Raw genomic sequence first — 27,990 nt, 5'->3', positions numbered from 1 at the left:
CCTAACCCTCAGCCAAGATGTTGACTGAAAAGATACTGTCATATTGAGGGATTCTTCTCCTTCTATCAACCAGTCTACTTACTTACTTTCACCTCACACCCCTACTGGGGTATAGGCCGTTGACAAGGGACCTCCAGAGTACTCCGTCACTGGTATTCCATCCAGTCTTAACATATTACATCCAGTATTAACATAGCATGTTAAAGGGATACTTCGACATTTTGGCAAATTCGCCCATTGCCATAATTCCTATAGTCTTAGTAAAAGGTTAATTTCCTTTAGTTGTTGGTGCAAGCTGTTTCTAGATCTGGGGGGACCGATAAACCAGCTGCACAGCTAACGCTATGGAGACAGACGGTATTTTTTGCCAATGGGCAAATTTGCCAAAATGTTGAAGTATCCCTTTAACATATCTCACACTTAGCAGGAACTAAATGCGACATGTTACAAACAAGTACAGGTTCCCAACTTATTATTTAATATTCAGGTTGCCCAATTAGCCTGCAACGCTTCTTGTCAACAGTAAATCTGGTGAAAAAGAAATGTGCATGATGTAGCTTAAGTAGCTGACATTAATAATGCACACGGGCTTCATCTCCTTTAGCGTTAGCTGGGTAATTAAGTTACCCATAGGTTTTTATTTTCAGGGTAAGGATCAGCACTCTATGACAATGGTGAACAAGAGTGTCAAGCATATAGTTACTAATTCACCTTCTGAAGATTTTCAAGTTAGCCTCTGTTTGTTTGCAAACATGTTAACAAGCTAATGTCTTTAAGTTTGCTAACAGTTCACAGGTGCTTATGGTAATTTTTCCCACTGCTGAGTGACTGACCAATGAGGTGTCAGATAAAATTAGACATGGTTGATCCTGCATCTTTGATTCTGCAGTAGGCAACTCTATGATCTGCCTCTTGGCTGTAGTTTCTGTAGCCAAACTTAATCACTAAAGGCACCGCAGGGACAGGTGGGGCAGCCATCATTGTTGCATTTATATGCGTACGCTTACATATGCTGACAGGGGAAAGGGGCACAGGAGATTATGATGGAAAGATTAAAAACTGAAGATTGTGCACAAGTCCCAAATAATGAGTCCGAGTCAAGTCTCAAGTCATCGACTTGTCCGACTTAAGGAGAGGGACCCAACTGCAGTCAAGACGGCCGACATTGGCGTCGCTATACATCCAATCCATGCCGGAAGTCCCAAGCGGAAGTTTCTTCTTCATGTTGGACTCAGCTGCCAGTGTTTGTCAGTCTTTTTCGTGCCTAAGCCTAACCCTTGGTGCTGGATGTCAAATATATGACCTTCCCCACTGCCTTACCCTGAACCTAACCTCTCGGGTTTTAATGCCTAAGCCTAACCTTAGACGTACGGACCTCCGGTTGAGACTTCTGGTATGGATCGGATGTATGTCGGCCATCTTGTCTGCAGCAAGGTACTCTTGGACTTAAGTGCGACTCGAGCCCAAGTTGCAGACTGGAGTCCCACTCTCTGACGGAAGCTAAAAGACTCCAAGTGGTCAGCCTGTGGCTTCTTTTCTGCATGTCATTCCCCACTCTCTCCCCAGGTTTACTATTCTATCCACTATGGCTGGGCGATTAATCAAGTTTTTAATTAAACCATGATATTGGCTTCCTACGATTATAAAAACATGACAACCATGATAAAACAATCACTGTGCCACATGTTGTATTAATGCACATGAAGCAGATGTGTATGTTTCATTACTGTGGTCTCAGTACCAATCCACATAGTTGTGATTATGATATTTGCTATAATGAAGCATCCCTACTATCCGCAGTAATAAGGGCTAAAAAGACCAAGGAAAATCAAAAACAACCACACTGCTGCAGGAGGAAACTAAACTGCAGCCTGAGACTTGTTTTTGTGCTTAGACCTTTTTGGATGGCAGTTAGGTTGGTGTTTAATTTATACTTTAGCAGCAGCCATTAACAAAGAGGCCACAGAAATCTTTAAAAGAGAATGGTGGCGCACTCTAAATATTTCACTCTCCTCTGCAGACACCAAAGGATAGTCAGCCTTTTATTAATATAACCTTTGGCGGTCTTCATAACAGTGGGTTTAATTGAAGTAAATCTTTGAAAAATAAGGGCAGCATGGGTTCACTGATGTCTAAGGATATCATCAAGTTCACAAAGAAGTTGAGAGATGAGGTATTGCTCTGTCCTGCTTTGTAGCTCTTTAAGATGTTATCTAAACCTGGGGGTGCGGGACGCCCCTTGGGGGGCATGAGGCTTCATCGGCTTTAAGGTTGTCAAAATGAGATTTGCTCATACGAGCTAAAATCATCAGTTCACTCATCACTTTTCAATAGCTCATCAACAGGCCTCTAGCTAAGAAAACCTTCGTGTGGAGTTGTTTTGTTTAGATCTGAACTATAAAAACTGTATCTGTGTATCTCCTTTTTCATGGGGGTCCTGGGGGGTCTCAGGTCCTCTATGATACAGGGCTCAAAGGAAAAAGGTTGGGAACCACTGTAGTATAGGGTATGTACAAATTTACAAAGGGAAAGCAGTATATCATCTGCATATTGGTGTTACATTTGGCAGCTATTTTTTATTTTAGTCTTAGTTTTAGCCTTTAAATTAAATAAGTTTTAGTTTTAGCCATGTTTTAGTGATTTCAATCCTTTTTAGTTCACTACTTTTACTTTTAGTCCAAACATTTATTTTCTTGCCTAAATCTGGTACCAAATCATGGTAGTGTGTTCTCTGCACCCTGCTAAACCTGGGGTCCCTGTTTCCTACAGCTGAGAGGCAGAATAGCTGCAGCTACTTTGTTTTTGACAGATTTACCCACAGTGGAGAAATATCATGGATTTTGAATGTCCAACAAAAACTAAACTACATTTTACTCTAGTTTTAGTCATCTTGGCGAAAACTAAACTTCATTTTTGTCCGTTTTAGTCATCACAGATCTATTTTTTTTTAATCTTAGTCTAGTTTTTGTTAAGGAAAAAAGACTGTCGACGAACATTTTTAGTCATAGCTTTAGTTGAAGAAATTAACACTGCTGCATATGTACATAAACACATAGAGTGATGGGGGCCAACACCAGTACTGAAGTCTAATGTTAAAATTTCACCAGTGCTTATGCCAAATTTTTTTTTTTTTTCAAAATTTCTTCTGGTGTAAGACTCCTGCCAACATTTTCTTTTATGTTTGACCATGAAAACAGAGTTTTTCTAACTGGATCCTCAGCATTAAATGTGTCCAGCATAAAATTGCTTGGACACACAAATTAACACTGGTAACTGAAATTGTTTAATGCCACATTATTTACAAATGTTTGTCAAAAGGCTCAATATCATCTGACAGATGATACTGACTGATTAGCTGAAAAATCTGATGTCTGTTAAAAATGTGTTCAGTTTTGACAGTTTTCCAGCCTAGTACACATGTTGTTGCCATTATAACTGGCATTGTTGCCAGATACATTTATCTAGTTCATTATTGTTACCCCGTTTATTTATATCTTTCTGTCTCTCTCAGCTGTCCAACCTCAAAGTTTCTGCCTGGTAAAAGGCATTTTCTTGACCACTGTGGCTTTGCTAAATGTTTATTGGTGCTATGCATTAAAACAGAAGAAAATGTTATAGAACTGCCCTTTTTTTGTCTTGCGATAACACTTGATATGAACTGGCACTATACAAACAGATTCATTGATAAAGACTAAAGAAGAGATTACAGTATGTTACGCCATATGAAGGGTGAATGACTCACTGCTCTTCACTGGGTGTTATGTCAGAGCAGAAATCTGGTGTTGAGAACTCTATTTGAAAGTATTTCACTTACATGACGATACTGCTATTATTGAGTTTTTCAATCTTCTAAATGTCAACAGGGATCATATCACAGCAGCCTTGACAACTTAAGTTCCTCACAATTTTTTCTCAGGATCTATGAAGTGAAATTGACCTGACGCATATCTCCCAATGGGTGCCTGAATCACTCTACAAAGATATTTCCTGTCTATATAACTTATCAGTCTGACAGTCTAGCTGTCAATTTCTTTCATATACCTGGCGGTAGCTTTGGAGAAAAAAAAAACAAACAAAAAAAAAAAGAATTCCGACATGGACAATAATAAAAATGTTATACTGTAAAGGGCCAATGATTGAATACGGTTGTGACTAGGGATGTGTATTGGCAAGAATCTGGCGATACGATACGTATCCCGATACAGGGGTGCTGATATCGATATATTGTAATATTGATGTAAATTAACATATATATACATATATATATATATATATAGTATGTATATATGTTATGTTATGTATATAAGTTAATTTAGAATATAACATAACAGAATTAAGTTATTAATAAAAATGCATTAAAATTACATGTATAGTGTATGAATATAAAATATATAGTGTATTCTGAAATATATGGTCCTGCATCATCCAGAGTTTTAACTTTTTTTTGTGAAATATGAAGATGATGATTTTTCCCATTTGTTGTCATGAATTAAAATGCTTTCAGGATTTTTAAAAGAAAAGTGGAAAAATGAATCAATATAGAGTAAATGTACTAAAATCTTTTATATTTCATGGTACATCAGCTTGTGTGTCTTAAAGACAAGGTGCTTGTGGAGGAAGACTGATCCTCATGTCTAAGGACTCTAAGGACTGGTGGACTGTGTTGTGAGGAAGACATGACGTAACAGGCCAGTGTTTTTTTAATCGTATTACAGAAGCCGTCATTCTTAACGACACTTCATTGGCACCTGTTCGTACAAAAAACCAAGTATTGACTCTGTAATTATGGTTACATGAGTAAAAATCAGCGGTAGCTTCAGCAGGCTTCTTTCATGTTAGTTGTTAGCTGCAAAGCTATCGCTATGATGCTCAGGTTCATGTTCTGTATTACTCTCCACTGAGTACAGTTACTGTGGGGTTATTATTTAGTTTATCAGAGTACATAATCATCATTCAAAGTAATACAAAAACAGTTTTTAGTGTAAAAATAACTGAAAACACTACTCTGCAAGCAGAGTGATTTTAATATCAAATAGACTGGGACCAAATGTTAGATTTTTTAGAGTAAAATTTCATTTAATTTGAGTTGAATTTACTCAGCTAAATTTACTGTGTTCAGTCCATCAAGTCTCAGACAGCTGCTTACAGGATGTCACAAGAAGATAAATGTGAAATTGGAAATGAAAAATGGATTTTGATAGGTTATTAATGGCAACAAATATTTGCTCAAAGTAGAATATTCATATTTATGCTGTTGAGTTTTGGTAATGATCACATTTTTTTTTTTTTTTTTAAACTTTTCACACAGAAACTTCAGCCAGTAAGCCAGTGGTGTGCACAGGGGGTGGGGGGTGGGGGTGGGGTTGGGTCGCCCCCCCCTCGTGGCACAATTGTTGAAAATGCACGCTAAAGTGCCCTCTTAGGAGCCAAAACATGTGCTAAAGTGCCCTCCTGGTTGGCAACACACACTAAACTGCCCTCTTGGTTGGAAAAAACACACTAAACTCCAGAAGACCATTAGGACCAAGAAATACTATGAAACATTACTGTTGCAATGACTTTCATGTTGCTCCCTTTTTTGATCTATATTGAGCCAGAACTATTTCTCACAAAACCAGTTTGGATTATCTGGTACTAATATGGTGTTAAAATGCACTAGAATACAGGAAATGGCATCTACTTCATTGAAAATGATCTGGGGGAAGAGCTAAGAGCTAAACTTGTCTGTGGACAAGGACACCCATAAGGGAGGACATGCATGGAATCGATGCATGGTCTTTTCTAGTAGCTGCAGCGTGATTTGGTCAGCAGTTACAACTTAAAAACATCTCATGAGAAGTATTTGGTGTATACTGGGCTTTAAGAAGCAACATCCTCATAGATTTTTTTCTGAGATCAGAGTTTGTCTAACAGGTCACTTTTCTGTCCAATAAAATAATCTTGATTGGTTCAGTAGCTAGCTATACCAGACACCAGCGTGAAATTCACTGGATAAATTCTGGTAACTACTCCTGCAACATCATTAGGCCAGTGTTTGTAAGCACTGCCAATATCAGCCAATACTGATGTCAAACCAACTAAATGTTTTAGCTAAGAGCAGAAGAGACAGCTGAAGAGGCAGGTATGAGACATGCAGATTCCTCTTATGAAACTTTGACACAGCAGCACAGTACTCCAGCTAACAAGCTGCTACCTTCCACTCCCATTTCCAACATTACCCTGAGAAACATTACAGAAGTAGATCAGACATTTCAGCGGAAGATGCTCACTTACTGTGCTGATGTGGCTCTTTCAGAAAGACCCATCTTCACACTCTTCATCATCCTCGGCATCCCTCGTCTGTGGCAGCGCAACGCCCAACAATCATCAACATCCTAAGCTGGAACAGGCAGTCTGCAGTAATTGGCATCATCCACTCTGCCTTCAGTTCTATCAGGAGAAAGGAACATGGTCTATAAACATCTGAGAAGCAAAAATTGCAGTTTGTTTTTTAGCATTTATAGTAACAAATTGCACACTAAGCTGAATCAGTAACTGTTATCCAATTTGAATTAAATATATTGAAAATGTACAAGCCATATGTAATCTTTATCAATGTCTCCACATGTAAAGATAACATATGCCTTTGCTTTGTTTTACAGTTTTTGTGCCATTATTAATTTCATTTTTCAGCTTCTTGACTCAGACGGTTCATTGAATACCTCAGTATAACTGTCACACAACAGGTGATAAAAAAAAGAATAACTGGGAGACACTTGCAGGTGAATCACCCTACAATACAACATGTTTTTATCAGGAGACGACTGATCTCTGAGTCAGTCGGTTCATCTATCTCTCAAAGAAAGAGCAAGGGCAGACATGCTAAGACTATGCAGCAAAAAGCTAGTTTGTTTACCTTACTGGTGGAATTCACAGGCCTTTAAATGACTGAAATCAATGTGACTGAGAGCATATAATAGCTGTAGTCGCTGTTTTACTGCACTATAGAATACTGATTATGTGTATACATTAGAACCATTCAGTTCAACAAGAATTCAAAGAACATCCTCGACCTGCTTTGGAAAAAGTATGCCAACCCTCTGAAATGATCTAGTTTTCTGCATTAATTGGTCATCAAATGTGATCCGATCTGCAGCTCAGTCATAGGTATAAATGAGCACAATGTGCTTAACTTAATACCACACAAATAATTATGATATTTAAAGTCTTTAAAGCCATTAGAAATTCACACTGCTCCTGGAAAAAGTAAGTAAATCCTCAGGCTAATGACTCCAAAAAGAGCCAACTGGAGTCAGGAATTAGCTCACCTGAAGTCCAATCAGTTAAACAAGATGAGACGCAGGTGTAGACTGTGACTACTGTGACATATAAAAACACTCACACTTTTGGAGTTTTCTCCTCACAAGAAGCATCTGCTGATGTGAACCATGCCTCACAAAAAAGAGATCTCCGAAGATCAAGAAAGCCACAAAGCCATCTCAAAGACTTTTCTGACATCTTATAAACCTCCTCATGAGAGCGTAAAACCTTGTAGCGATATTTGAGGTTTTTCAATGTTCAGTTGTTTCCATTACCAGTTTTTTAATTGTGTTATTTAGATTTTGCGCATTTCTAACCATAATGGAAACGCTGCTTGTGGCTGTTTTCTTCAAGCATATTCAATTAAGCTCAAACATCAGACTGGTTTGATCAACTTCAACCTATTAAGACCCGGCATGCACATATGAAGACTTTACATTCTAGCTTTCCAACAACGTGGTAATAATTTCTGTTATTAGGATTTATGAGATTAAATGTTCAGGATGTCCAATGAGGTTTACGTAGTTTGCTCAAAATGTTGGGATAATTTTCTGTTTGGATATTTTGGGACATTTGCTTGGAAATTATCAAATATTTTCAAGGAAATTTCAGGGATATTTTTGCACATTTTGGAGTTCTGGGGGGATTTGTTTTGGACTATTTTGGCATCATCGTGGGGAAATTTACAGAATTCATTTGAACATTTTGGGGAATTGGATCATGAATTTGGGGGTAGGGGGTGTAATTTGAAATTTTCATGAACAGGTTGGGAATTTTTTTGTATCACTTTTAACCCATTTTTGCCACTTGTATTGCTACATTTTCACCCCATTTCTGCCAAATGGCATTTTTTGCCACTTTTTTGCAACTTTAATCAATTTCTACCATTGTTTGGCCACTCTTTCCACAATTTGGCTACTTGTTTTTCATCACTTTAAACCGTTTTTTTTGTTGTTGTTGTTGTTTTTGCCACCTTACACATATTTTTGCCATTCTTCGGCCAATTTTGTCCCGGTTTTGCCTCATTTTTTTTGTTTTACTTATAACCTATTTTTGCCACTTTTTAAAATCAATTTCCGCCGTTGCTTGGCCACTTTTTTCATTGTTTTGCCTTACTTTTTGTGCCACTTTTGACCAATTTTTGCCACTTTTTCCCTTACCCTTATTTTGCCATTGTTTGGCCTCTTTTTTTGCCCAATTTGCCACATTATTTGTATCCCTTTTAACCGATTTTTGCCATTTGTATTTTTCACCAATTTCTGCCATTGCTTGGCCACTTTTTGCCCAAAATTGCCACATTCTTTTATTCTGTATCACTTTTAATCCAATTTTTCACTTTTTTTTTGCCCAATTTTGCCCCATTTTAAAATCACTTTTAACCACTTTTTGCCACTTTTTTTTCGTTTTACCATTGGCCACTTTTAGCCCAATTTTGCCACTTTTTAAAAAAGACTCTTTACACCTTTTTGCCACTTTTCACCCATTGGTTGTCTCCACAGTTTTCAGTTAATCTTAATGAAAGCTGTCTCATTATTTTTTCTTTATTTTCTGGCATCCTGATGTGTCTGTACATTATGGCCTAGCTATGAAGCTGACATTACTTTCCTAATCATTTAGTTCAGTATGCCTACTGACATTGTTAATAATTTTGCCAATTTCGCTACCTGTTTTTATCACTTTCAACCATTTTTGCCACTTTACGCCCACTTTTGCCATTCTTTGGCCAGTTTTGTCCCTGTTTTGCCCTATTTTATTGTTTTACTAATAACCTGTTTTGCTACCTTTTTTTTTTTTTTTTTTTTTTACCAATTTTTGCCATTGTTTGGCCTCTCTTTTTTCCCTTGTTTGCCAAATTATTTGTTTCACATTTAACCCATTCTTGCCAGTTGTATTTTTTCACCCAATTCTTCCATTGTTTGGCCACTTTTTCCCTAAAATTTCAAGATTTTGTATCACTTTTACCCAATTTTGCAACTTTTTTTGCCCCATTTTGTCCCATAAAAACTCTTTTAATCATTTTTTGCTGTTTTTACCATTGTTTGGCCACTTTTTGCCCAATTTCCCACTTTTTAAAATCACTTTTCACAATTTTTTTTTGCCACTTTTCACCCATTGGTAGTCTCTTATCAGTTAATCTCAATTTAAGTTGTGTCATTTATTCTCCTTTATTTTCTGGCATCCTGATGTGTCTAGCTATGTAGCTGACATTATTTTCCCAATCATTCAGATCAAACCCCCAAATAAGTGAGAGAAACTAAAACTGCCTTCCAAACAAAAGCTCAAGTCTCAGGAGGTTCAAACACTAAAGGGGAGGGATTTTTATAATTTTTCTAACCTCAGTAAGAAAAGTTCGGACTCCCTGGTTTAGACCGTTAAAACAATGCTGAGACATGACTGTGACCTTGGAGCTCTAGCATGAGGGCTTGTTGTACATTCCCTCTAACATTTGGCTTTTTGTGTTGAGGCAGAATGTCTGTGCTCTAAAACAAAAATAAGGCTGCTTTCCTGAATCACAAATAGATTATTTTAGACACAACACTGAGTTTTAATGAGACAGAGGTGGCTCATGGGGTAAAAATAAGTGAAACGGAGTCTTTGCAATCTCTGAAATGCAGCAGCTGTGTTCGGCATTTTTAGCTCAAGTGTAAAAAAAGGGGTTGCTTATTTCTGGCGTGTACACACACAGACATTAACACAAAGGATGATTCTGGCTGCAACATCCCTAAGATATATATATTCCCATTCTTTAATCATTATAATTAGCTTAAAAATCAGCGGCTTGAACCGTGTTTGTTTCCTCAAATGCAGAAATAGAGCTCATGAAGCATGCCCTCGCTCATGCACAGCCATGCCAAGGTGGTGTGGCAGTCGCTGCAGAGGCCTGTGCTGCAGACTGATTCTGTTTTACTGCTCAGGGGCTGCAAATATGAAGCCTGCTCCAAAACTGATAAACTCTGTCCAGTGGTAATGTTTACACTAGGCTTAAGCTTTGACATGTGTTTTGAACATCTGCTGAGGCTAGCGATAATCCTATAGGCAGCCTATTTAACAGCTAAGTTCAAAGAGGAGATATATATTCAGTATCCCTGTATTCCCTCTCAGCTCCTATCTTGAAACTGATTTCCAATAACATGCATGGGTCTGAACTCTTAAGCTGTCTCGGCTAATGCTACTTATCTGGTCTGAAACATTAAGCAAGGTCTTTTCAAAGGTTAAATTCTCACAGACTCGCCCATTGAAGGCTTTAATAATTTCCCTTGGTGTCAGAGGCGGTGTCCTCCTTTATCTACAAATCCAGTAGATGGATTGTGGAGGGGGGGCGGACACATTTTGGATGCAGTTTATCTTTTCTCTCAAAATCTCTGGATTTTACAGAATAATAACAGCAGACAGTGTTTTTCATTCTGTCATATTTTATGTGCTCTTATACTGTAAATCTGCCACTAAGTCAATGATTACCATTTACTGTGCATACCATCGCACTAAATTGTTCTTGTGGCTGACCTCACTTCATTTACGTGTTCACATAAAGCAGCTGCTGGGAAACGCAGACATAATTTACATTTTTTAAATTTGAAATAAAGCACCTGCGCTGCCACTCAAGACGAAGCACCTATGAGGCGGATTCTTGTACAATCACAATCCAAGCATCACATTTTCTAAGGTGACTCAGTCATTAAGAATATGAATTCATGTTTTTCAGTCTCTTAAGGCACGGTGGAGCCTCACCAGAGTCTTTAGGCAAGAAAAACCTACACGGAAAATAATCTCAAGGAAAATACACTCAGAACAAATAGAAATTCAGCCAGAGGACTGTTTAAAGTACAGTATCGGGACTGCCATGATCCTCTGCAGTGTAAGGCAGTGGTGACCAGGCCTGCCCACAGATTTGGCCTGGCCCCTGAAAAACCCAGAGAACGGGCCCTCTCCAGTTCAGATTTATTGATGATATCAGCATGTGTGCTTCATTAGTAGCACTGGTGCTAGCATCCTGGCTAACAGTTACTTCATTTTGGAGCTGAAAAGTGTGTCAGGCTGTTACTGGGTTCAGATGTTGAAATGATTCATTCATGCAACTTTTAACCAATTTTATCACTTTTCCTACCCAGTTTTTACACCTTTAAACCCTTTTACTGCTTTTTTTTCAATATTTGCCACTTGTTTTTGCTACTTTTAACCCATTTTGACACTTTTTTGTAACTTTTTGTGACAAATAACGCTTAGTTGTTACCTTTCCACACTTTTCCCCCAATTCTCACCCATTTTTGACTCTTTCCTTTGCAACTTTTAACCCATTTTTCTAGTGTTTTTTTTTTTAATTGAAACCCAATTTTGCCTCTTTAAACCAATTTGCTACTTTTTGCACAATTTCCAACGTTTTCATCCATTTTGCAATGGTTTGGCCACTTTTTACACAATTTTGTTCCTTTTATAAAATCCATTTTTACTATTTTTGCCAGATTTCGCCCAGTCTTGGTATTGTTTCGCCACTCTGCCAAATTTTGCAACTCTTTAAAATCACTTTTAATCTTTTTTGCCACTTTTCACCCATTTTTGGCAACCATTTGCCCATTTTTGCCTAATTTTTTGATATAATGTTTTAACGATTTTTGCCCCTTTTTCTTTTTTTCCCCCTCCTTTTTACCAGTTGTTGCCATTATTTGACTTTTTTTGCCCAGTTTGCCAAATATATATATATATATACTTATCACTTTTAACCCATTTTGCCATTTGTGTTGTCACCTTTTCACCAATGGTTGCCATTGTTTGGCCACTTTTGCCCAATATTGCAACATTATTTTTTGTTTGGCGCATCCTCGCCAAATTTTGCAACTTTTTTTTATCACTTTAACTCTTTTTGCTACGTTTAACGTATTTTTGTCCAATTTTTGCCACTTTTTGCCCAGTTTTGCCTCATTTTCTGTATCACATTTTACTGATTTTTGCCCCCCCCTCCCTTTTTTTGACCAATTTTGACCATTGTTTTGCTACTTTTTTGCCCAGTTTGCCAAATATTTTTATCACTTTTAACCTATTTCAACACTTTTTTTGGAACTTTTTTGCAACAAACAACCCTTTTTGTCACTTTTCACCACTTCTTACCGATTTTCACCCATTTTGATTTTTTTTCTGTGCAACTTTTCACCCACTTTTCTTTTGTTTTTTTTAAAAACCCTAATTTGCCTCTTTTAAACCAATTTCCTGCCTTTTTCAAAATTTTGCCACATTTTTTATGTATCACTTTTTTTTTTTGCCACTTTTTCATCCATTTTGTCATTGTTCGGCGACTTTTTGCTCTATTTTGCTCGACCTTTAAAATCCCTTTTTACTATTTTTTACACTTTTCACCCATTATTGCTTGTTTTGTGCATTTTTTGCCACTTTTTGCCCATTTTTGCCTCATTTTTTGGTATCACATTGTACTGTTTTTTGCCCCCCCCCTTTTCTTTTTTTTTGTTTTTACCAATTTTTGCCATTGTTTGGCTACTTTTTGTCCAACTTTGCCACTTTTTAAAAAGCTATTAACCATTTTAGCCACTTTTCACCCATTTTTTTCACGGAAACTAATTTTTGCACCTTGTCACTCATTCATTGTCTCTTTCCACAATTAGTCAGTTTTTCTGAATTACTGTTGTCTCACTTCTTCTTCTTAATTTTCAGGCATCCTGATGTTTCTGTGCTTTATGGCCTTAATATGAAGTTGACACTACTTTCCTAATCATTTAGGTCAGTGTGCCCATCCATATTGTTACCATTACCAATAAAAAGGTAATTCTATTTCAAGGGGATTATATTTTTAAGAAGGCTATATTGCACTTGCGCATGAATAAAGAAACCTATTTTTTTGTTGCTGTGGTAAGGGTGTTTATAATTCAGATTAAATATTTTGGTTATCACAGCTTAACTCAACAACGGACCATGGTTTTACTGACCTCCATGATCCTCCAGCTGCCAGTTGGCTGGGCCTCAGAAAGCTCTGTCTTCATCCCCCCTTATGGGCGGCCTTGACTCTAACATTATTTAAAGAATCTATTTTGTTTAGATATGAATATGGTGCCTTGAGATTTTGGCTTAACCTTAGGTGTGCCTTGGGGCAGAAAAAGGTTGAAAACCACAAGTGTAAGGTATGTTGTGTATGGCTGGGATTTTTGGATGCAACCATGAAAGATGCTAAACATACAAACCAAGATTATTAACAGTGGGTGGCTGAAAGCGTGGAGACAGCAGGGAGAGACGTATTACTTGTCGACATGAAGCTTCTTTATCTGCGCTGACAAAATGTCGCTGGATGTCCAACATTAATCAATGTCACAACAGTGCCATGCTGATGCCATTAAATAACAAAACAAATAAGTGCAGCCATTTAAAATAATGAGCAGCGTGCTTTGCAAATAAGAAAACATTTGCATATAGACAATCATTATCTGCTACTGAAAAAAAGAGAGAAAATATGTGGATCATAATTAGCCTTACAAAATACATAAAACATAGGTGTAGGAGTTGAGGATCCAAGGTGTCAAGTATTAAAAAGCAGATAGAGAAATTTATTCAAGTAGGGCCCACTTCATTATTTTATTTTTCATATTCTTGTTCTCATTCAGATTCAGAGCCATCCAGGTCCAGGTATTTTAAAACGTTAAAGGTGCGGTGTGTAACATTTAGCCTAGTGGCCTAGTGACAAACTTCAGCAAAATGAAACAATAAAAGTCGCTCTGTCTAAATTAGTGTTTAATCACCCAAATATATTTACGTTTTTTTCTTTCATTATCTAAGAATGGAGCTTTTATTCACGGCTCCCCTCCATAGACAGTATCAAAAACGGGATAAAGGCACAGCTGCACATTTTTTAATTTCAGTATAAAAATGATTTTGAACTTTATTTAAAATGTACAGCGCTGTGAAAAAGTTTCTTTTCCCCCTTCCTGATTTCTTATTTTATTGCATGTTTGTCACACTTAAATGTTTCAAATCATCAAATTTAATATTTTACAAATATAACCTTAGAACATACAAAATTCAGATGATTTCAATTATTAACTTATATTCTAGTGATTTCAATGTAGATTTAAAAATTTATTATTCCTCACTATCAGGAGCTGCTCCAAAGTTTCGTGGACTTTTTAAGCAAATGAGGAGCATCTGAAGCCAGTGAGTGCACACTACTGAGCAATTTAGGCAAGATAAATATTGTGATTGGGATTTAATTACAATTATTTTTAGTGTATTTTCAACAATCAGCAGTAAAAAAAATCATTCAAAATGGGGCTGAATGATTTTGATATTAAAAAGTCATATGAGCTGTTGTGTTGAAGGGAACAATCACTTTTATGGCATTTTCATTTCTAATAGAAAAACATACCAAAATAAAGAAAATAGGGTTATTTTGCAACATTTTAGAAAATTTTACACTTTGCATCATGATTGCATCGTATGTAGACTACAACCTCCAATTTCCACATACAGCCAACGCGCCCCGAACCACTGGCGAATTGTACTGCGGAGCAAATTGCTATCTCTCTAGTCTATCAGAGCAATTCCACAGCCAGTGCTCCAGTCCAGCAGCGGTGCGTGCCTGGGGCGCCACTTCACTCCGGTTCGTTCAAGATACGCTGCGAGTCTATTTTTTAGCCCCGGCTGTGCCAAACCGCGTCGATACCCGTCGATCAGAAAGCTCCAGAAGAGGAAGTCACAAGGGTAGAATATCCGGTTCTTTCAAAATACAACACAATGCATGGACTTGTAAATCGTCACTATATCAAGATTACGTCTCTGTAAACCAGTTTACTTCTATTGTAAAAACTGGCTGTTTAACAGGTGTCCAGATGAGACTTCTGGTGTTCCTGCAACCAGCCTCAAGTGGTTTTACAATTTTTTGCACTTCCGCATTGGCTTCATTTTTCAGGACCGGAGGTTGCTGCTTGGTCTCATCCTGCAGCGAGACCAAAGGGTCACCGAGAGGTCAGCGGGTCACAGAGCTACGACAAAGCCACTGACGAGGAAAAGTTAACCTTTGGGGATATTTAGCCAAATAATTGGGCTCAGCCTTAGAGATAGAGTGAGGAGCTCTGACATGCGGAAGGATTTTAAAGCAGAGCTGCTGCTTCTTCGCGTCAAAAGGAGCCAGTTGAGGTGGGTTGAGCATCTGATTAGGAAGCCTCCTGGCTGCCTCCCTGTGGTGGTTTTCCGTATGGGAAGGGATTTGTCTCACAATTATGCAAATATATATATCCATGATTTACACATTTTTCTGATCCACAAATATATCCACGATTTACACGTGTTTTTCAGATTCACAAATATATCCACGATTTACACGTGTTTTTCAGATTCACAAATATATCCATGATTTACACGTGTTTTTAATTTTGTGTGTGTATTTATCATAACTTGGATTTGTAAATCTTCAATTCAGTTCATGAATTGTTGAAAGTGTGTTTGTGGATCAACTGGCACGTGCATTTTTTTTTTTTTTGAGACAAAAGTCACGCAGTTTTGAAGAGATTCGCACACACAAGTGGCGCATATTTGCATGTGGAAAGCGCTGCCCCTCCATCCGCCGGGCGCCAGTGTTGCTGTCTCCCTTGATGACTGCATTTCATTTCACTGGAAGTCCGACCCATAGACTGGTCTGACCCCGCTGAAATTTCAACTGACCATGGCTGAACAAGGTGGAGGACCGGCCACTGACGGGCTCCCGTTATTACTAAGTAAAATAAAAAGAAATCGCCTTCCTCATCTGTCAGCAAGATACAAAACCCAGCTTATTATTACAGTGTTTAACTAATTTTTCAAGTTCATGTGTAGCTAGCTTACTGCTCTTTGCATGTCCTGTAACTGTTGTTGGTGGTCTCGCTACTGTTAGTCGTAGCCGATGCGTTCTGCAATAGAGTGTTATGTTAATGTTAGATAGTGTTTTAGGTAAATTTGCTCAAGTCTATTTAAATGAATGCAATTAATTAAAAAGAAAACAGACGTGTTAAGCTAGTGTTTTATGGACACATGAAAACACGTGTAAATTGTGGCTATATTTGTGGATCTAAAAAAAAAGTGTAAATCGTGGATAAATCTTTGTGTATAATTTTGAGACAAATCTCTCCACATATTTCCGGGCACTTTCAAATGGAAGGAAACCCCGGGGTAGATCCAGAACTTGCTGGAGGGATTATATATCTCATCTGGCCTGGGAACGCCTTGGAATCCTCCAGGAGGAGCTGGAGGAGAGAGATGTCTGGGTTGACTTGCTAAGCCTGCTGCCACAGCGACCCGGCCCCGGAAAAGTGGAAGAAGATGGACGGATGATAACCATGGGAGAATTTTATCACGATTATCATGTAACTATTTCTTCTCTGTCTACCTCATGGTAAAACTACCCATGAACCAAAAGACCTTAACAGAGTCTGCTTTGGCTTTCAGTACTTTCATCTTTGTTTTAGATCGAAGCTGTTCTATAGTGACTGATTCATGAGTATTTAAAAGCCTTTACTGATGGCCTTGAAGGCTGGCTTGTGTATATGGAGCACAGGGGAAGTTACATCAGAAAGTTTAATCTTTTGATAGAGTTCTGAAAAATATATATAAAAAGGGCGTATATGAGCGTTTTTGTGCCTGTTAAAAAGTTTAAACACTTAAAAGAACTGCCTGAAAGGCATAAGGCCCACCTGTGTTCTTCATCGCCATGAGGTTATAAGGCTAAATGTCCAGATGCACTCACAGAGCTTTTTAAACATTGCTGCCTTTAAACTTTAATTTATTCCTTCAATAGATTGAACCGAATAAGAAACTGTGATCTGAAGTGATTCGTGTCTCATCCTCTCTTCTTCTGATGCAACAGGAAGAAGAAGAGCCAATCTGATATCTGCATGGGCTGGATTTAAAATCCACTTATTTTATGGCATCGTTTGTGATCAAAACATGCAATTCTGAATAAACCTGATTTTTACAGGGAACTTCAGAAATATGATATACTTATATCTGATCTATTATTATTATTATAACACCAAAGAGCTGTATCCAGTGCTTGTTTAATAGCCTATATTTTCTGGGACTTCATTATTCACAGCCCACTTCCCTGTGATTTACCATCTTGGAAATATATTCATACCTCGCTTCTTTCTGTACTTTTTATGATTTGAACAGAGTTGAGAGTCCAGATGAAAATTTCTATATTCATGAGACCAAAATAACAGGCTATTGCAGAGTGAGCCTGTGGGGGAAAATGGGAGAGAATAACATAACAAATCCAGACAGAGAGAGCCACATAGCTGCGCCACCACCACTTCCAATCTGTAGCCGGAGATGAGTATCAGTCTGGTCAAAGAGCCTTCCTGTGTGCCGGAGCCGTCCTTGGAACTATTTAATCACAACATGGAACTGTGTGGCAAATTGCTGCTCTCTGATTGGCCGGCGCTTGACAGCCATGACCATATGGTGGGAAGTGATATACCTACCTGCTATCTTCCTGTGAGTGATGTCTCAGTAAAAATGATTACTTCATTTAACCACGCATTATTCGGTTGGCTAGGGGTTGGGGCAAAATAAAAATTTATTAGGCCATTGGGTGGTAAAGCACAGCAGAGCACAGCTGAGCCTGTGGAGTGGGATTGCTTCAAATGTGACGGTTTTGTTAAAAAACAGTTGAATTGAAAAAAAAAAAAAAAGTCATAAATTCCAAAGAAATTTACAACACACATCAGACGGTAAATCTTTTTGGTACGTTGAGTGATTTTTGTTGTTGATTTTCTCTTTTTACGAAGAAAGGTGAAGTAGTCAGGTGGTTGTCTATTTAGTTTATACTGTTTATCTATTTATTTCTGAACTAGGAGTTTATACAAGTTTGAAAAAGGATAATAGCACAGAGACGGCATAAGAATGGATTCTGTGGATGCATATTAAGGTCTCTATAATTTACATAGAGAAATCAGGGACAGGAGCATAGTTGTTTAAAAAAAACACCTTGTTGTATTGCTTACAAAAAAGGATTCATGCATTGGTTTTATTTAATCCTGACTGGGGTATTCCTAAAAATAATACTTTCCTAATTATTTCCCATCTTATTAGATGTAAGATGTCATTTTCTTAAGCCTACTAGTCTAGAGGCAAGTAAAGAGACCACTGGTGTACTAAGGAACAGACATCCAACAAGCAGAACGAGGAAAACAGCAGCAGTTGATGACAAAAACATTGTACAAGCTGTTAAAAAAGACTCTGAAACAACCATTAATGACATCAGCAACAACCTCCAGAAGACAGGAGTGAAGGTATCACCATCTACTGTTAGTGACATCAGCAACAACCTCCAGAGGACAGGAGTGAAGGTATCACCATCTACTGTTAGTGACATCAGCAACAACCTCCAGAGGACAGGAGTGAAGGTATCACCATCTACTGTTGGTGACATCATCAACAACCTCCACAGGGCAGGAGTGAAGGTATCACCATCTACTGTTGGTGACATCATCAACAACCTCCACAGGGCAGGAGTGAAGGTATCACCATCTACTGTTAGTGACATCATCAACAACCTCCAGAGGACAGGAGTGAAGGTATCACCATCTACTGTTGGTGACATCATCAACAACCTCCACAGGGCAGGAGTGAAGGTATCACCATCTACTGTTGGTGACATCATCAACAACCTCCACAGGGCAGGAGTGAAGGTATCACCATCTACTGTTAGTGACATCAGCAACAACCTCCAGAGGACAGGAGTGAAGGTATCACCATCTACTGTTGGTGACATCATCAACAACCTCCACAGGGCAGGAGTGAAGGTATCACCATCTACTGTTGGTGACATCATCAACAACCTCCACAGGGCAGGAGTGAAGGTATCACCATCTACTGTTGGTGACATCATCAACAACCTCCACAGGGCAGGAGTGAAGGTATCACCATCTACTGTTGGTGACATCATCAACAACCTCCAGAGGACAGGAGTGAAGGTATCACCATCTACTGTTGGTGACATCATCAACAACCTCCAGAGGACAGGAGTGAAGGTATCACCATCTACTGTTAGTGACATCAGCAACAACCTCCAGAAGACAGGTGTGAAGGTTGGTAGCAAGACAGATGCACTCTTGACATATATCTTGGAATTGTAGTGTTACACAACTAATTTGACAACATATGATGAAACTTAATTACAAAAGCTAAACTAAATTTCGTCGTATTTTTACCATGCAGTGACAATAAACCATCCGTCTGTTCATCCTTCTATGCTATCCGTTCATCTTTCTCGCGAGTGCCCACTCCCTCTTCAGCGGGATGAACAGCCATCCATCTATCCAAGTGTCTTGCCCAAGGACACACTGACATGTGACTTCTGGAGCTGGGGCTCGAACCCACCGACTCTAACAACTGAACCACGGCAGCAAGGCAGTAGTCATTAAGAACAACTACAATGGCTGCTGTTGACAGGCGGCTGTGTTACAGTTTAGACCAGGGGTGTCAAACTCAATGACAGCAGGGGCCAGATTCTGGATTCAGGTCTAACCTGAGGACCTAACAGTGTCACCTTTTTAACCAGGAAATGTCAACCTTGTAATTAACCAACCAGTAATTAAATATGAAATAAAAACTTAGCACTGATGCTGAATGATTTTGACATTTAAAAGTTAAAAAGATAAGTTTAAAGGATCACAATCTAAGAAAAGTACATTTATTAGTTCAAAAAGGTCAAAACATGAAAACGGAAAATACTGTTTTTAAAGGCAAATTTATTAGAAAGAAAGTAAAAATCATGAGTTTAAAAGGTCAAAATATGAAGTAAAATTTGTAATCATGAAATTAAAAGTCAAAATGTGATTCAGAATTTTAAATTGCAAGTCTTAAAGGTCAAACTATGGGATTATGAAGTCAAAGTCTGGAGTTGATAATATGAGATAAAATACAAAATAATTGGCTAAAAAGGTCAAAATATGAATTAATAAAATCAGAATTATGAATCTTTAAGCTCAAAATATTATATGTGAAGCCAAATTTATGAGTTGAAATGCTCAAAGTATGATATAAAAAGTCAAAATCCTAAGTTTGAGTCCTGCTAGTGAGATGCAAAATTGAAAGTGTGAAATTAAAACAGAAATTAATATCTTTTCCCACATTCCTGACTTTTATCTAAATATTTTTACTCCTTATTTTTTCAGATTTTATGACTTAACAAGGATATCTTAAATCATCAAGGAGAAGTTTACATTTTTATACTTGGGGAAATCTGCAGACCTCATACTGATTGGCCAGCTATAACAGAAATATGAGATTTCTTCAGGGCCAGATTTGGCCCCCAGGCCTTGAGTTTTACATCCCTGGTTTAGACAAAGCATTTGACCAGAATTTTGGGCCTTAACTGATAAAAAAAAAAAAAAAAAAAAAAAAAAAAAAAAAAAAAAAGATGATAATTAGTCATTTAAGAGCACTGCTGTTTAACCACACGGAGTACCTCTGAAATGAAACCACCAATGGTGGGTCAAAAGTTGACTAAATACAAAGCTGTAACAAAGGGTCACAGGCAAAACCATTGGAAGCTACTGATATAATATTTAATAAAATAATGAATTCTTGTCAGAAGGATGGCTATGATTACAAACACAATGCTTTCTTAGGGTCAGCCCCACAATGGCCAGGGAAAATTGAGCGGTTTAGTGATATTTTCCAGACAATTGTACAGTGATATGGAAATTACATTTACATACTCCACGTCTCCTGGAAGACGCAGCACAGATACGTGGCATTTAGGTAAATGTCACCCAAAGGAATAAACAATCCCTGAGATTTGATTTCACAACTAAAGACTGTTATTCATTACTGCTCAGTGACATGCAGCAGTTAGATCAAGCAAGATTCCTGAACTTAACAAAGCCACAAAGAAATGCCAATAGATGATCTTTGGCACTGGAAATCTTGCGTTCAGTGGTGGCAATATGGGGGGATAATTTAGCAATTACCATGATGTGTGCCACATGTGAATTCAGACGTACTACGTCACCGCCTCATTCAGCCATTAAACTAACTAATGTAATATTGTGCTCATTATGCATGATCTTGCAGAAAGTGTGTAAATGTGTGAGAATCTTTGATGAGACCCTGCTGTGAGTGGGACAATATTAAGCTACAATATTGAGTTATCCACACAGCTAAGTGAATCCCAAGGACTCTCATTACATTACCCAGTGACATGCAGATATATAAGGCAGTAAACGGAATATTAACAAGAGCATGTGATCGTATCAATCTGCTATGGTAATGAAGGAGAAATAATTCAGGGAGTGCAAAGGCTCAGCAGGAACATCATTTGTGTTTTTAGTGTTTGCAAGGATCTTACAGTATAATTATACAAGATGATTAAAATTAAATACTTTAGCTTGTATCATGGCGCCGTGACAAACCGGCCCACAGATTTTTTTGTCTCCTTATCCAATGCCAAACGTTATCGTACTTGTTGACCTTGTTAGTTGAGGTGTAGAAATTACAAAACGCTGTGAAAATCTCCTCCGCTCCAATTGAAAGGTAAATTCTGCAAACCAGCTTCTAATTCACTGTCAAGGTGCTGCGATAAGTGGCGAGGAGAAGTGACATGCTTGCTGATAGAGTGGAAAAACACAAAGCGAGCTGCATGTGGGATCCTGCACCGCCACTCTCCATTTCCCCCCTTATCGCTCAGCCAGGAATCAGTCATAACCGAGCGCCGGGCGATGACACACAATGTTGTTGTGGACACCTTCATTTGTTTACCCTTCTTTGTTTACACTTGACATTTACACTTACCGTTTCATTTTCACTTAACCACCTACATCACTCACAAGCGCGCTTTCACCGCTAAATAGATGGAGTTTTGTTTGAGAAGGGACCTCGCTTTGTAAGTGAGTGAAATGCTGACTCCTGGGGCTTTATCTTGTTTACATAACGGATGGAGGAAAGAAAAATGCACCTTGAACCACAGACTTATATCTTTTATGAGTTGAGTTTATAAAGAAGTTTCGGTGGAAAACATCCACAAGCCTGAAAGTTTTCTCAAAGTTTGAGACGTTTAGTAGCTGATGTTTAAAGTCTCTGTCTCTGTCTTTAACCCGTCAGAAACAATGTTTTCCAGATCAGACGTCACTTCAACACCTCCTGCTTGTAACGATCCATTAAAACCCATGATGACCCTTTTCCATGGTGACAGATAAGCCATTCTCCCCGTCAAAAGCTATCAACACAACTGCTTCCTGTGACAAGCAGATTAAATTCACTGCATGATAGTCTCCTCCAGTGATCTCTTAAAATAGAAAACAGTGCATATTTTCCTGTTAAGAATTCAGAGACGCATCTTCATGACCCGATAATTGCACGGAGGTTTCTCATGCCAGATGTCGCCTAAAGCTCAGAAAACGGACCCATAATTGGAAGGTTATTGGTTCAAACACTTACAGTGCTGGAAAAAAAGCGTTTTCCCCTTAAGGCCCATTTATACTACCTTTACGTACGGAAATGTATACGTCCTTTTCAAACTATGTTACCGTCACTGCTCGCATACTTCCATGCGTCCTTTACGTTGGAATGGATGTTAACCAATACATCCACGGGGGGGGGCAGCCCAAGGTCAAAAGTTTATGACAACAACAAACTCAAAAACAAACATGGCGACTGTGGAGGAGGCAATGATAATATACCTTTGCATAAAAGACAAAAACAGAGGCAACGTTTCTAACCAACTCGCACAATTTTTCCTCAAAAAGTTCCGCCATCATTATTTCTTCTTCGTGTCTCACTAGAGCTATGTGTCTGGTAGTGACAGCAACACTGCCCCCATGGTTTCCGGTGGTACTGCTCTGTTTGGCCCGTATTCATAAGCTTTATGGAAACGTGCAGGTATCCGGGTGAAATTAACGCGGCGCACGGACAGAAGGCTCCGTCCGTATCAGGATTCGTATTTGATGTTGAGCATAAATAGGCGTTTACTGACCTCTTTTTTTGCATATTTGTCACACTTAAATGTTTCAGATCATTAAACAACATTTTCATATTAGAAGATACAAAACAATGATGCAAAAAGTAACTGCCCCTTTTGTTAAATCATGAATTAACTCAGATTAGTGGTTGATATTTAAAGAACACTCTTTTGGTATTGATCCCTCTTGCAAAGTGTTAATACCAAATGAGTACTATAAAACATGTCTCGCCACCGCTTCTCCTCCAAGTGCCTCCCTGTCTCTCTCTCCTCAAGACTGTTTTGGCTTTACTGCTTGTCCATGTCATATGAATTCAGAGACCAATCAGACACCAATCCTGCTGTACCATGTGACTTTGGGGACCAATCATAAATGAGTAGAAGATTTCAGCAACTTCACTCACTTGCATATGAATTCATTTTACAGTCTGTGATGTGGACCTGGCGGTTTTTCTCACTCAATGTGGTCCCCTACTGAGACCACATGCCAATACCATAAAATGTATAAAGACCGAGTTGTAGAAACATAAAAAGATAAATATTTCTATAAAAATCATGGATGACTTGTATTTCTTACATTTTTGCTTAAAATTAGTGGCTATAGGGGGCTAGTATAGGTCTTCTATCTGAAGTAAACCCAAATGAAACTGGGCATTTTTATGTTGTTGATATTTCAATGTTATATCACGTTTGTGATATGATATGCTTGATTTATTTTTTTTTACCTGCTTGCACAAATATTTAGTTTTAACTGAAGTTTCTCCCTTAATGAATTTCTGAATGATATGCATGTCTTTTATTTGCCTGAAGTTTGTACCTTTTGAAAGTTTGCAAGTTCAATACTTTGTTTCTTTAAAAGTATCGGTATCGAGGATCCTATGACAGACTGATAGGATAGAGGCTGTGAGCGGACAGATGACGCTGTGACTCCTGACTCTTGTGAGATCCCGGTGTGAACCAACATGACGGTGTCCGGCCACCGCTACTGAAAACTTCTCAATAGCTCATCTTCAAAGTTAAGCCTACTACTTTAAACTCCTGTTACACCATCCACCGCTGACAAACTGGATAATTTGGAAAGTTATATCAATGACACTCATCAACTTTACTGCATGATGGGAGAAAAGAAAGGAAAAAACAACTCCACCATCTCCTCTCCCTCCGCCAAGCAGGCTCGGTCCCCGGACTCATTCAATGACTCACCCACCCAGACCAAATCTCCGCTCAACTACTCAGAGGTTAATGACACACTCCTCTCCACTGACAATAAACTACATGCCCTGGGCGCACGGATCGCTCTCATTGAACTGTTGCATAAAGAATTTCGAGGTTTAAAACAGAGTCTAGAATTCACACAGGATCAGATCCTCACACTCACCACGGAAAATAAACAGTTAAAATCCTCCATCCAAACCCTCAGGGACGAACTTACCGCTGCCACCAAAGACAATAAACAGTTGAAAGAGACTGTCCTAGACTTACAAGCCCGCTCCATGCGTGACAATCTCATATTCCCTGGTATACCCGAGCCCGCTGACGGATCATCATCCGAACCCGAAACAACACTGAAGACCTTCCCCACCGAAAAACTGAAGATCCCCCCTGACACTGTCAAAAGTATCGGTATCAGTATCTATAAAATTACATTGAAAAGTACAGGTATCGAATTAAAAAAAACTGGTATCGCCCATCTCTAACTCTGATTAACCACTGTTTTTGGAAAGTTGATTTCTGCCAGTCCTGTTGAGTCCAGAAATCCCTTAAAACCCCTGTAAAGTTGAAATAAATCTGCATTTAGGTTTTTGCTGTATGACAGGTCACTGTGTTATGAACCCCCAGGTCAAATTACAGTCAAATAAAACACCTCTAAATTTATAAAATTAAACTTCAAAATCCTGAAAAATGAGGCAGTAAAATCTGCTCCAGGATGGTGTGGGCATGTCTGTCGAATGAGCTGAAGCCACGCCCACTAAGAATCAATATGATCCTCTCAGATTTAAGAAATTCTATAATCTGACTGAAGGAAAGCAAACACACTATTAACCCACCCCTTGACCTTTTGTTGACCTTATGAGAGAAATTGGCAAAAAAGGGCAGAAAGTGGAAAAATGGGTGAGAAGTGACAAAAGTGAGTAAAAGGTGGGAAAAAATGGTCAAAAACCAATTTAAAAATGTGGCAAAGTGGGAAAAAAGTGAAATTTGATGGCACAAGGCAGATTAAATGGGGAAAAGTGGCAAAAAATGGCAAAAAGCAGGATTAAAGTGTCAAAAGTGGGCAAAAAGGGGCAAATAAGTGGTAAAAATCAGATAAAAGTGGCCAAAATTGGTGAAAAATTATAAAAAGAAGTGGCAAAAATGGGCTAAAGCCATTAAAAATGATTCTAAAGCCACAAAAAATGGGAAAAGGGGACAAAAAAGTGGCAAAAAGTGGCAAAAATGAAATGAAAGTGGCAAAAATGGGTGAAAAGTGACCAAAAAAAAGTGGCATAATTGGGCCAAAAGCAGCAAAATTGGATTAGGAGTGGCAAAAATGGGAAAAGGGGGCAAAAAACAAGCAAAAAATGGCAAAAAGCAGGATAAAAGTGGCAAAATAGGGCAAACATTGATTGAAAGTGGCAAAAAAAAAAAAAGGGAAATTAAGGGGCAAAAAAGTTTGACAATTAAAGCCTACTGTATATGTGTGGGTAACAAACTGATTAAAATGACTCGCAATGGACAGTTTCTGAGGTCAAAGTTTACCATTTTTTAAGGTTTTCTGGGGGAATCATATTTCAAAGAGCCACATGAGTATCACTGGTCTAAATCCAAAATTCAGTCACATGTAGATCTCAGTTTTTTTTACATGCTTACATTAACCATATTCCAACATATCTAGTGTTAAGACACAAAGTTTGGATTTCACCTTACAGGGTCTTTAAAATAAACCCGTCTGACAAAGAGAAGTGGGCTAAAAGACCTCAAAGAGAAACATGCTGAGATCCAAACTGGAGCCAGATTGACTCATCTTCAGGTTGATTATAACCAATTGAAAATGACTTGACCCAAACCCAAACTTCAATTGATCCAAGCAGAGCAGCGCTCTTTCTACCCCCCCCCCCCCCCTTTCTTTCTTTCTTTCTTTCTTTCTTCTTTCTTTCTTCTTTTATGAAAGTAAAAATAACACTTAGTCCTAACCCTGGGCCACTGGACCAGGGTTAGGACTAGCCATCACACAAGTAATGCACCCAAGAAAATAGGACTACTGGCAAACTAAAACCCACACTACTACAACAAAACTGAGCAATCCAAACATGCATGGACAATGAACCTTGAGGAAAAGATGCACAGTAGTAATATTAAACACTCAACTAAATGAGAAGGTAAGGGAAAAATGAACATACCACCTTGTCCATTGTCCAGCCTCATGCTGCTCTCTCTGCCCCTCCTCCACTCTGAGTGCTGATCACACTCAGGTGTGCTGCTGCCTGCAGGTAGAGGAGAGAGAGGACATGCAGTAAGGCTGGCCACACACTAAATAATGGTCTGATGATTCTAGAAATCTAGAAATTAAATGAAATGCAGCCCAGATTTGAACATGAGGCTTGTGCCTGACTTCATAGTTTCAACACAAAACAGTGCTACTGTGCTATTTTTTAAACAAACATCTCAGAAGGAAGAATTTATTAATGTAGTTTTTTTTTACTAAACTGAGACAGTACTGTACATGGTAAAAACATTGGCAATCAAAATAATAATTGTTTTCTAACTCCCAGTGAGTTTCAGCTGCAAACAGCAGTACCAATAATATTCCAGGGGCGGAGGCAGTGGCTGCTAGGGCCAAACAGGCCCCCCCCTGAATTCTGATTGGTGTCCCCAGAACCTGGAAATGATTTCCTATTTGCCTTGTCAGCCATTAGACCGAGCATTAAGTGTTAGTTCAGGCAGGCCACAGAAGCCGTTTCTCAAAGTCCAGGATCCTTCCTCTGTAAGAAGGATCCTCCTGAGTCTGGACCCTTGGAGGCGAGGCCAGAGTCCTCCCTGGCAATTCTTGAACACACGTTTGGAACAGGCTAGCGAGTGTGCGTGATTCCGTCATATGAAGGGTCACGCCAATATACGCGGCGGCGGCAGAAATCAAAATATGAGGGTTACTAACAACAACTTTCACAAGTTTTGCCCTGCGCTGTCTGATAAGCTATCACATCATTATATAATCAATGATCGTATAATCATATTGATTATATAATTCCATATTATATACATATTATATGGCGCTACTTTTACCCGTCCAGCTTTGCTCTGATGATATGAAATAATAATGACAACATATTAAAAGTGGAAACAGGACATTTAAAAGTGTTTTGAGCGCAATGGCACCTGGCTTTCTCCTGATATTATGATATTTATTTATTTAAAGATTTATTTTTGGCCTTCTTGCCTTTATTAGATAGGACAGTAGATAGAGTCGGAAACAGGAAAGAGAGCGGGGAGAGACATGCAGGAAATAGTGCCATGGGCTGGATTCGAACCCGGGTCGCCGCGTACACAGCGCGTCCCAACCACTCGACCACTGGCGCGCCATTTATTTTTTTTTAAGAGAAGGAAAACAATGCACATTCGATTGTGGGGAATTCCTGTGAGCAGAGGATACACATATGCATCCTTGGAAATTCTCTGTTTGAAGGACTCAGTCCTTGGAAAAATATCAAGGATCCTCGAGATTGGGACCGTCCTCTGACGGCAGCCGATGATATAGTATCCTTCAAAAACGGCTTTGAGAAACA

General features: G+C 38.6%; 1 long non-coding RNA gene across 1 annotated transcript in view; it reads right to left on the bottom strand.

Moving 5' to 3' along the window:
- Positions 1–26,652, bottom strand: part of LOC121516045 — a 92,398-nt gene extending 65,746 nt beyond the window's left edge. Inside the window, exons 1-2 of the long non-coding RNA XR_005992439.1 lie at positions 26,608–26,652; positions 6,274–6,429 (exon numbers count right to left, since the gene is read on the bottom strand). This is a non-coding gene — a long non-coding RNA (uncharacterized LOC121516045). The remainder of the gene's footprint in view (positions 1–6,273; positions 6,430–26,607) is intronic.
- Between the last annotated feature and the right edge of the window lie 1,338 nt (positions 26,653–27,990).

This window comes from Cheilinus undulatus, linkage group 10 (assembly GCF_018320785.1).
Source record: "Cheilinus undulatus linkage group 10, ASM1832078v1, whole genome shotgun sequence".
Lineage (NCBI taxonomy): Eukaryota > Metazoa > Chordata > Actinopteri > Labriformes > Labridae > Cheilinus > Cheilinus undulatus.
The sequence above is the reverse complement of the archived record's forward strand: the minus strand, read 5'-3'. Positions and strand labels throughout refer to the sequence as shown.